Source organism: Rhineura floridana, chromosome 5, assembly GCF_030035675.1.
Source record: "Rhineura floridana isolate rRhiFlo1 chromosome 5, rRhiFlo1.hap2, whole genome shotgun sequence".
Lineage (NCBI taxonomy): Eukaryota > Metazoa > Chordata > Lepidosauria > Squamata > Rhineuridae > Rhineura > Rhineura floridana.
In genome coordinates, this window is record NC_084484.1 from 72,370,796 (window position 1) to 72,381,383 (window position 10,588).

Below are 10,588 nucleotides of genomic sequence, written 5' to 3' on the forward strand. Positions count from 1 at the left end.
CCAAAGCTCCTGATGACTGCACCCAATGGTTTCATGTAGATGTTGAATAGCATGGGGGACAGAACTGACCCCTGTGGAACCCCATACTGGAGAATTTAGGGTGCCGAGCAATGTTCCCCAAGCACCACCTTCTGGAGCTGACCCACCAACTAGGAGCGGAACCACTGCCATGCAGTTTCTCCCACTCCCAACTCAGCCAGTCTTCCCAGAAGGATACCATGGTCGATGGTATCAAAAGCCACTGAGAGATCAAGGAGAATCAACAGAGGCACACTCCCCCTGTCTCTCTCCCAACAAAGGTCATCATACAGGGTGACCAAGGCTGTTTGCGTGCCAAAACCAGGCCTGAAACCCGACTGAAATGGATCCAGATAATCGGTCTCATCCAAGCATGTCTGAAGCTGGCCTGGCACCACTCATTCAAGGACCTTGCCCAGGAATGGAACATTTGCTACTGGCCTATGGTTATTAAGATTTTCTGGGTCTGGGGAGGATCTCTTCAGGAGTGGTCTCACTACCGCCTCTTTCAGGCAGCCAGGGGCCACCTTTACTCTCCAAGTCTTTACTCTCCAAGATACAGAAACTAGTTTTAAAATATGAATGCAAAGCAGAATGAGCAAAATTATATGCTTAAAATATTGAGAAACTTATTCTATTTGTACAATATATCTTGAAACATAAAAACAATGTTTTCTTATGGTCAAATTTAAGAGAGAAGTTCTGAAAATAATGACCAGATGGTAAATCACTGTAGCTAATCTCAAGAAAATTATCAGCAGAGATATTCCTATTTATTGGAAATCCAGGACACATGATGATTCCTATTAGCATTCATGACAGTTATGTCCCACAGTATACAATTATTGTTTTACATTTTAATTAATACAGTCACCCATTTACAGATCTCACCTTCTTTTATCCTATGCAAATAGATAGATTAGATAGAGAGAGAGATGAATAGAGAGATGGATGGATGGATAGATGGATAGATAGACAGACAGAGACAGACAGACAGACAGACGAGGTAATTAATCTCATATTAAGATGAGAGAACTAGAAAAGGTCCTCAAATTCAATGATGTATCACTGAACACTAAAGTCAGGATCATTCAGATCATGGTATTCCCAATCTCTGTGTGTTGATGTGAAAGCTGGACAGTGAATAAAGCAGATAACAGAAAAATCAACTCATTTGAAATGTGGTGTTGGAGGAGAGCTTTGTGCATACCATGGACTGCAAAAAAGACAAATAACTGGGTGTTAGAACAAATTAAGCCAGAACTATCACTAGAAGCTAAAATGATGAAACTGAGGTTATCATACTGTCTCATTATGAGAAGACAGGATTCATTAGAAAAGACAATAATGCTGGGAAAAATAGAAGGAAGGCCAAACAAGAGATGGGTTGATTCCATAAAGGAAGCCACAGACCTGAACTTACAAGATCTGAACAGGGTGGTTCACAACAGATGCTATTGGGGGTCGCTGATTCATAGGGTCGTCATAAGTCGCAATTGACTTGAAGGCATATAACAATAAGATCAAGCAGCCAAGATGCAAAATACTGGGGGGGGGGGAAAGAGCTTCAGGCATAATATAATGGCAACATATATAATTAGAATTTTGTGTAATGTAAAACTGACCTCCATTATGCCAATATTGGTCAGATGCATAACAGAAAAGGCACACAAATGTTTTTATCATCCTTTTTTAATTATTGGAAGAGCAAGAACAGCAATGTATAAAAATATGCTGCATGCATTCAGAATGCAGTTTGTTTCTTTTCAAATACAGTGTCTATTTTCTATTGTTTAAAAAGTCAGTACAAAACATAATTAAATTATATTGGGCGAGGGGAGAGGAGCACATACAGTATCTCAGAAAACGCAGTCCTTATGTGGCAATATCTGCTGAACAGCTGAAATGCCTTACAGCTCCAGAATCTGCTGCTCACTACAGAGATGTGGGACTGAAGGTTGGGTGCTGTACCTAAACAGGTGTCTATTCAGTGGAAGAGGATATCCTTTCTTCTGTCTCTTGGCTCACATTTGCAGCAAGGTAACCCTCTCTACCTTCTCCAGAGCTACCTCCTTCCCATTGCAGAGCTCGTCTGTAATCACTGGTAATTCTACATCATTTCCAGCCCAGTTGTGTTTAGTTCCAACCACCCTGCAGGGTTGGCAATGACTCTGCAGTGCAGTTTCTGATGGTGAGAAGATATTCCATGAACAAAAATGTTTTTGCATCCAAGCTTGTTTTTTAATAAATAAATAAATAGTTCCATTTCTTTGATTTTGTTTATCCTTTTTCTGGTTAGGTATGGGTTTTCTGAAGCCAAAAATTATTTCTAACTGGATAATCACATGACTATCTTAGCTTACAAAAGACATCACACACAATCAGCTTCTTTCCTCTGTTACCTGTCTATTTGTGTCATTGCTCTGGGGTAGCTATTTCACTCGATTTCTTAAGATTTTAATTCACAAACAAATCACACATGCCAGTCAAATGCCACTGATTTAGGTCATGTAGAAACAGATCTAAAAAAGCAGAGGCAAAAAAAAGAGCAAACAGATGTTTGCAATCCAACGAATGTGCTAGTGGAGGTAATATGGCAGCATTTCAAAAGCAAAACATATACCGAGTTGGCCAGCAGAGTTTTAAGTGAAACCGCATAACTTTGCAAGTAACAGAACATTTCAAACTATGGGACATTCTTCAATATCAAGTGAAGAATTTATAATCATCCGATGCATAAATGATATCCTGCTAAAATTATTTAAGAGATTAAATTTCAGAAAATCGAACCATGACATTATAAAACGAGGAAGTAATTTTAAGGCTGCTACCTGCCACCTTTAAAAAAAAGCATGAAGTGGGAGAAAATGATCAGTACTCATGTCTTTCCTGACTACCTTGCAACCACATTGTAAATCATGCCATAATGTTTGAAAAATGCTACTAAATAGGACAGCAATGTGTGTGCTTACACATACCCAGTTTTACTGAATGGTTTTAATACAACTCTAGATTTAATACAACTCTGTTGTATAGCCTTTTGCCCGGTGTTTTCTTGTCCTGTATCCTGCACCAAGTACGGATAAGTTTTGTGAGCATTTTCTAGCCAAAAGTAAGCCCTTTTAAGTTCTGTCAGTTGCAAAAGGAGAGTTTGTTCTTCTAAAATCTATAGTTAATGTTAGCTGAATGGTGTACAACATATGAGTAAGGTGAAAAGCAATTACTGGTTGTTTTCTGGGCCCAATTCAAGGTGTTGGTTCTGACCTTTAAAACCCTATACGGTTTCAGCCCAGTCTATCTGAAGGAGCGCCTCCAACATCATCAGGGATGCCACTCAACAAGATCAGCCTCAGAAGGCCTTCTCTCTATCCCACCAGTTAAAACAGCTAGACTGGTGAGAACTAGTGAGAGGGCTTTTTCAATTGTGGCCCCCACTTTGTGAAATTCCCTCCCAAATGCTCTCCGCCATGCCCCCTCTATGATGAGCTTCCATCAGGCCTTGAAGACCTGGCTCTTCAGACAGGCTTTTGGGGTGGGTTAGGTTTTATTATTATTGTTGAGATTTTTAATGTTTTAATGTATTTGCATGTTTTTATTTTGTATGTCGCCCAGAGTGACTGGACAGTCAGCCAGATGGGCGACTAATAAATTTAATAAATAAATAAATAAATAAATGCTAGTTCTCCTCGAGATCTTTCTTCATGAGTTTTGTGAGTCATACATTTTGTAATCCATGAAGCTTGCTGAGTAACCTTAGGTTGCCAGTGACTTGTTCTCGGATTAACCTACCTCACAAGGTTGTTGGCAGAAATAAAATCAGGTCACCCTCATCCATGTACACCACCTTTAGCTCAGTGTAGGAAGGGTGGGATGCATATATGAACAAGAACAAATGCATGCCTCCTTCGATTATAATAAATTGGCAAATGCATAAAAATGTCAAAGTCAGCACTAGTGATGTTGAGAACAGATGAAGCCAGAAGCCCAGATCCCCCTTTAGCAGAATGCGCAGCTGGACAGGCTTACCACCTTTTAAAATGAGTCAAGTAATAGATATTTCCATATGAAAAGGGGCTCCCTGTAATAATATTCAGTCCAGAGTCTAAAATTAACTAACTGCGGCACTGCATAGTGAGCAATGCCTAGAAAGTCTAGAGGTTTTCCAGCGTGGCACATAAACAAAAATCTCAACTAGTCATATGTTAAAGCTCAGTCTGTCATATCAAAGAGATTTTCTTTCCCTTAGGCCCTGCCTCATGTTTAGACAACTATAAAGACAGGGCCACAAGTGCAGGAGGTCTGTTGGGACTTGGCACCAGAACCCTTCATATTCTTTTCCAAGGCAGAGAGATAAAAAGAAACCCAGTGATAGTGTTGAAAACTTCCTTCCTTCCTTCTTTTAGATGAAGCCTGAAATCATAGAACTGAATGTCTCATGATCGAAATCAATTTACAAAATTAGATTATAATTTTCCTACACAGATTATATTACAAGTAGAAGATTGCCTTTCTATCACAGCTATTCAAAAATACCAAATTAACTTTAATATTTTATTGCTTAGGTGGTCTTTAAAAAGTATTACTAAGACTTATCAAGGAAAGCTATAAGGTTAGCGTGATTTAAGAAAATGAATTCCCATAACACTCTGTATTATAGTTAGTTGTCTTTCTCAAAATGAATAACAATAATGAAAAAATCTTATGACCTTAATTCCTTTTGACACAGAGCAGGCGGTTGTATTATTTTTAAAAAAACTATTGCTTTAGGCAAAATGGTCGGGAAAATGATGATATTAAGGTACATGACAGTATCAGTTCTTCCTGAAACACTATATAAAAGATGACCAACAATATGCGTCCACACCATTTCACATTAAAATCACAATATCATCTCCATCTATCATTGTGACAAGGAGGCTGCATGTCTTATTTTCACACACAAACTACTTGAATTTGTTCACTAAAAATTAACTGTGAAGATGTTATAGGATTGCCAGCCATGAATTCTCAAAAGCCTGGTCAGGTATAGGTGTTTCTTATAACTCTAGACTTAGAGTCTAGAGTCTTAAACCCAGAGGATTACAGCCAAGAGTTAAAGGGTACTTATTGCGCATGACAGGAACTTGCCAAAGAGGAAGTGATGAGTAACTCATAACTGATCTTTTCACCAGTGCAATGTTATGTGCAAAAGGGGAATTTATACATTCCATGCAGAGAGATGCACAAACTCCAGAGGTGGAAAAAATCATCTTTAACACAATGTAGCAAAAATGAGAAAAGAGAAAGTGTATCAGATCTTGCCACTACCAACAACTCTCAAAAGACTTCAGAGTTTTTATCTATATGGTTGCAGAAATTGGACAGTACTACTATAGCTCTGAATTGCCAATAAAACAGCTACTCAGATAATTACTGTTTTTCAATCATCTTAATTTCTAGTACAGTTAAGACACCTAGTGGCTAAAAATTTGTGACACATTGTGCCAGAACAACCTCTACCCCAAAGGTGCATCTAGATCTGGCTTTGCATACAAATGGAAAAGTATTATTACTGCTATAATTTCATTTATATTCAACTTTTTAACAAACATATACAAGAAATACATTAAAAATGATATGAGACATCATAAAATGCATACAAAAATAAACTATAAAAATAAAGTAACCAGTTTTGACAAAATCAGTTAAAACAAACAGCAGCAAATATATAATAAACCAAGGTCCTGAAAAAGGCTGCCTAAATAAAATTATCTTCTCTGCTTGCCTAAAATCAGGCAGCAGATCTTTTTCAAACAGCAGATTTCCAAACAAGGATCCCTATGGTATAACAGAAGTCCCACACAAGTGCTTATGGAGGGATGAATATCTCTTCTGATCCCAAATTGTTTCAGATTTTAAATGTTTGAGAGTAAGCATTCTGACATGAACCTAGAAGAAAACTGGTACAGTGAAACTGAAAGAGGATTGGCTTTATACGGCCTGAACAGACAGCTCCCATCAGAACCACCACAGCTGTATGGTAGATCAGTTGAACCTTAGACAATCTTCACAAGTAGCCCCACATAAAAAAACATTATAGTATTCTAAACTAGAAGTGTCAATCACAGGAGTCAGACTAAGGCTAGGTCTGATGTTCCAGGAAAGGGTGCAGTTAGAAAACAAGATGAAGTTAGTTACCTGAGAATCCAGGTCTCAGTAAATGAGAACCCCCAAGTTGCATCCTTGTTTCTTCAGGAGGTGTGCAACACCATCCAGAACAGGCTGAATACCTAATTCAGGATTTTCAAAACCTCCACTCAACACCCACTTAGATGTTTTCACAATTAAGCAGTATACAAACTCTGTTCAATAAAAATAAGTTAAATCCTTGCATTGTCTGGATTATAAGACTCATTTTTGGTTTGTTCACCAGTCCAGAACCACAGCCACATACCATTGCAATTGTTCCACTTAAGAATCCCCAGCTGCAATTACACATAACCAAAATATTTTAAATATGGCTTTTAAAATGTGAAAAGTCAGAGTTCATTCTTATACAACCAACATTCCTCTTTCTTACCATGTCATACCAATGCCTTCAACCCTCCTTGTTCTGAAGGCCTGACTCCAGATATCCACTTTTTTTTAGCCAAGCAAGTCTTTCCTACTGCTTGATAGGTTAGATTACTGTTTAATAGACACTGGCAGAAGAGGCTGCCTCAGTGCTGATACATCTTTTTATGGTCACCTGTGCCAACAGAGGTTATATTGAAGGGACAAGATATGGCGTTGGACAGAGACATTTGGAGTCATAGTCCAACAACATCTAGTGTCACATGTTTTCTATCCATGCTATATTGAGAGAAAGGGGTATATGTAACATTGACTTTGTCATCCAGTCACCCAGTTTTTACCAATCCACCCTAGCTACTGAAGCCTTCTGTTCTATGTTCCAGAAGGCTCCTCAACCCTCAGAAGAAGCTTTGGGGGTATCAACTTGCACAAATGGAAGTTCTTTCCACTGAGTTAAAGCTGTCATTGGATACAATCAAAAGTGATTGTGGCATGTTGCAAGGTTATGTTCTCAAAGGTATCTTTTCCTACTTAGACATATTTTCAACCTTTTTTTCCTTTTCTCTTTACTGGAAATTTGCTGTTTCTGCAAAGGTGAAATTCTCAAGATATTGAAGGTCCTAGTTACTCAGGAGAAATTTTACACATACAATGATCCTAGTTGGATATGTGCATATTGCTTTTAAGTTAGATTAAAAACACATGTTCTATCAACATTTCTATTCAGCCTATAATAGAAATTGGTGGGTTTACTATGGATTTTGATTGCCTTGTTGCATTTTGTTGATATTATTGGAAATGTACTTTCACTGTTGTGAACTGCCCTGGAATCACTGATGAAGTGCAGTAAAAATATGTGTTAAATAAATAAAACATTTTACATTAATCATTTTAGAGCACAATACAAATTAAGTTAAAAACCAACAGAAAAAGAAAAAGACATGAGGTGCATTTACATTTAGGAGACTTCTATTTCTCAGGGTCTATGTTCTTTAATGTAGACAAATTCTATTGTAATGAATACCATTTTACAAACATAACATGGCTGAATCAGAAACACATTACAGAATGTAGCATTATATTTGTGGTTAGCAATCCATCAGTTTTGCATGTAATCCCGGTATTAATCTGCTATACTACAATGAACAGAAAATTAGTGCAAATGTCTATTACATGAACATCTCATATATATATAATATGAGAATGGGAATCAGATTAATGAATATATTTTAACTGTACTAGCACATTATTCTGAATCCACAAATATCATGTTGCTTTCTAACTTCTGGTACAGTTATTACATATACAAAAATCCTTGGAAGTATGAAAGGGAACATAGCGACAACAGTAATGCAACTGTTTTCTTAACAAATCTAACTTTTTCAGGAATATATATTGTGCATCATATTTCCCTTTTCAACTAGTTCATGGAATCAAAGCATTCAGTATAGGTAATAATAAAGTTCTTTAGGACTTTTAATTAAATCTTAGGGAGAGGGAAAAACCTGTGTCATACTGCTACCTGCACCTGTTTGGAAAAGTTTTTGTATGCTGCTTGGAGCTCTAAAAAGAGGATTTCTCAAAAGAAAGCAGCTTAAATATCCCATCATTCACAAATCTCAACATATCAGACCACATCTCCCAAAAATATTTAGGAATAATTGCAAGTAGCTTTTTCTGCATGTAACTCTAGGCAATGCTGTGCAGCAGAGAGAGGATACCAAGATTTATTCTCCAGGACTGGAATTTTTCTTTCCGTCAGATTTAAGGAAAACTCTCTTGAAATTCCAAGCCAAAAGATGCAGTCAATGTGCAAAGCATTGTTCTGGACTGGAGAGTTCACATCCTATCCTCCATTCCTCCCCCTTTCAGTTGCCATATCTGAGATAGAAAGTTTGTTGTCTCTTCAGAAAAAAAGAGTGCAACATAAGTAGAAGCACATGGAGTGTCAGATGAGCTAGAACAAGTGATTGCCCACACAGCCGGTGCTGTGTACAACCACCATACATTGTCTGGAGATATTTATAACACACATAAGTCATTTTTGGAGTAAAAAAACACAGCTGTAAGAAAAGAACTAGGCAATCTGATATTGCCCTCCTCCTCTTTGAAAAGAAAGATATTAAACAAAGCTCAAATATCTTACCTCCTCCATTATTTGTTCTGCCAGTTGATTCTATTTTCCTGAAATTCTGGTGTAAAAAGTTGATAGGGGGCTTTTTGTCTGTGCCTGGTGTGTGTTGTTTCTCTTAGGACCAGCTGAACAGTTTTGTAGTCAGTTTGATTCAGGAAGCAGTGCTCTGTCCAGCCTACCAATCACTCCCACTCGGTAGGGTGTGGGCTGCTTGCTTGCTTGTCCCTCTAGGCAGCTTAAACACCAGCCAGGCTCATTTAAGTCTAACAGGTTTCTTTATATCCATAACTGTAAATTGTGTTCCTGGAAGGGAGAAGACAGAGAAGAATAAGTAACTTAAAACTATTTTCAGTTAACTCAAGAAATGCCAAATGATTTAATGAAATGCAATTTGCTTGGAAGCCACTGCAAAATAGGTAAAACTTTGAATGTATGCCTTAGATGATCCATGGTTGTAAATTTTAATATGCATATTACTGCATGATATTAAACATGGAGGGTGATACCCAACTAAGGCTACAGTCCAATCCAGTCTAGTTAGAAGTAAGACATTGGGTTCAATGGGACTTACTCCCAGGTAAGTGTGTATTGGATTGAAGTCTAAGGGTGCAATTCAACTCACGTTTCTGCCAGGCTGGCGTGAGTTGGATGTTGCAGAGTGCTGGCTGTGCCAGGAGGCTCCCGGCAGCAGCCCTCCACTGCAGTGGAGATGTGGCTCTGCCAGGAGCCTGCCGGCAACGCTGGAGGACTGCTGAGGATGGCCAGCCCAGTGGATGGAGGGTTGGGGGAAACTCCAAAAATGAGGCACTCTGGAGGCATGGTGGGGGCAAAGCCACAAGGGGGACTTACACGAGATTCTCCTTATGTTCAGAGCCCTCCCCGGGTTCTGATTCCCCTACAAACTGCACTGACCAAAAGGACAGCACAGTGTAAAAAAAAGCTTAAAAGTCCCATTGAGGCCTACAGAGAGCACTTACTCCCCAGGAGGCCTGTTTGCCAGAGCCGGCTCTTCCTGGCCGGCTCATGCATGTGGTTCCCGATGGAGCCAGCGTTCAGCCAGGCCAGTGGCTCCCGAGCGAGAGGAGGATCCTGTGGAGTTTTCTGCGGGTTGCTTCTCCATCGTCTTCCCAGCAGTTGGATTGCTCTGTAAGTCATACAAGTAAGTTGATTGATTTTAATAGGTCTACTCTGAGTACAGCTCATGTTGGTCACCCACAGACATTAAACAAATGTGCCCTTTCAATAAAGGGTTTTCAGCTGGTAGGGATAATTGCCACTTATCTCTCCAGAATCAGTTTGGCTGGGGAGGACAGCATTTTATGACCAAAGCAGGGGCTGGAAAAAATATGCCCTTATTCCAAAGTTATAAACATTTATAACTGGTCCTTGTGCAATTTAAAATCTTTGTACTGTTTAAGGCCAGCCCCACTCCTCAGACCACTTTGCCCCACACCACTATTTCATCCACTATTTTGTTTTCTTCCCCTTTTTAAACTAAGCTTTAAACATGGTAATGTGTGGTGCTCTCTAAATTGCATTACACTGATAGTTGCTAGTGTACAGCATCTCACTGCAAAAATTGGTTAAACTTTTGCAAGTGGCTAAGAAGCAAACAGAAAATGAAGTCCACCATGCAGGTAGAAAACTTGCCCAATCTCTGTAGGTGAGCTACTGCACATTAGGGTTGAGATCCACTTGTTGTTTCCAGTTCGATCACATTCTGTTGAACTAGAAGACAGTTCCATCCCATATTCACTTGTTTTCCTCTATCTTCTCCTTCTACTGTTCAGTTTTTTCCTCCTGAAAAATAACAATACTTATATCTTTTTTTCTAACAATGTTTTCCTTTCTAAAAGGAAACCAGATAGCCTGGTCAAGTTCACA

At 38.8% G+C, this 10,588-nt stretch overlaps 1 protein-coding gene across 1 annotated transcript in view; it reads right to left on the reverse strand.

Annotated features, from left to right (window-relative positions):
• Window positions 1-9,826, reverse strand: part of MID1 (midline 1) — a 363,233-nt gene extending 353,407 nt beyond the window's left edge. The window contains exons 1-2 of the mRNA XM_061627092.1: window positions 9,682-9,826; window positions 8,717-9,007 (exon numbers count right to left, since the gene is read on the reverse strand). The gene's annotated coding sequence lies outside the window, so the exon portion shown is untranslated. The remainder of the gene's footprint in view (window positions 1-8,716; window positions 9,008-9,681) is intronic.
• Between the last annotated feature and the right edge of the window lie 762 nt (window positions 9,827-10,588).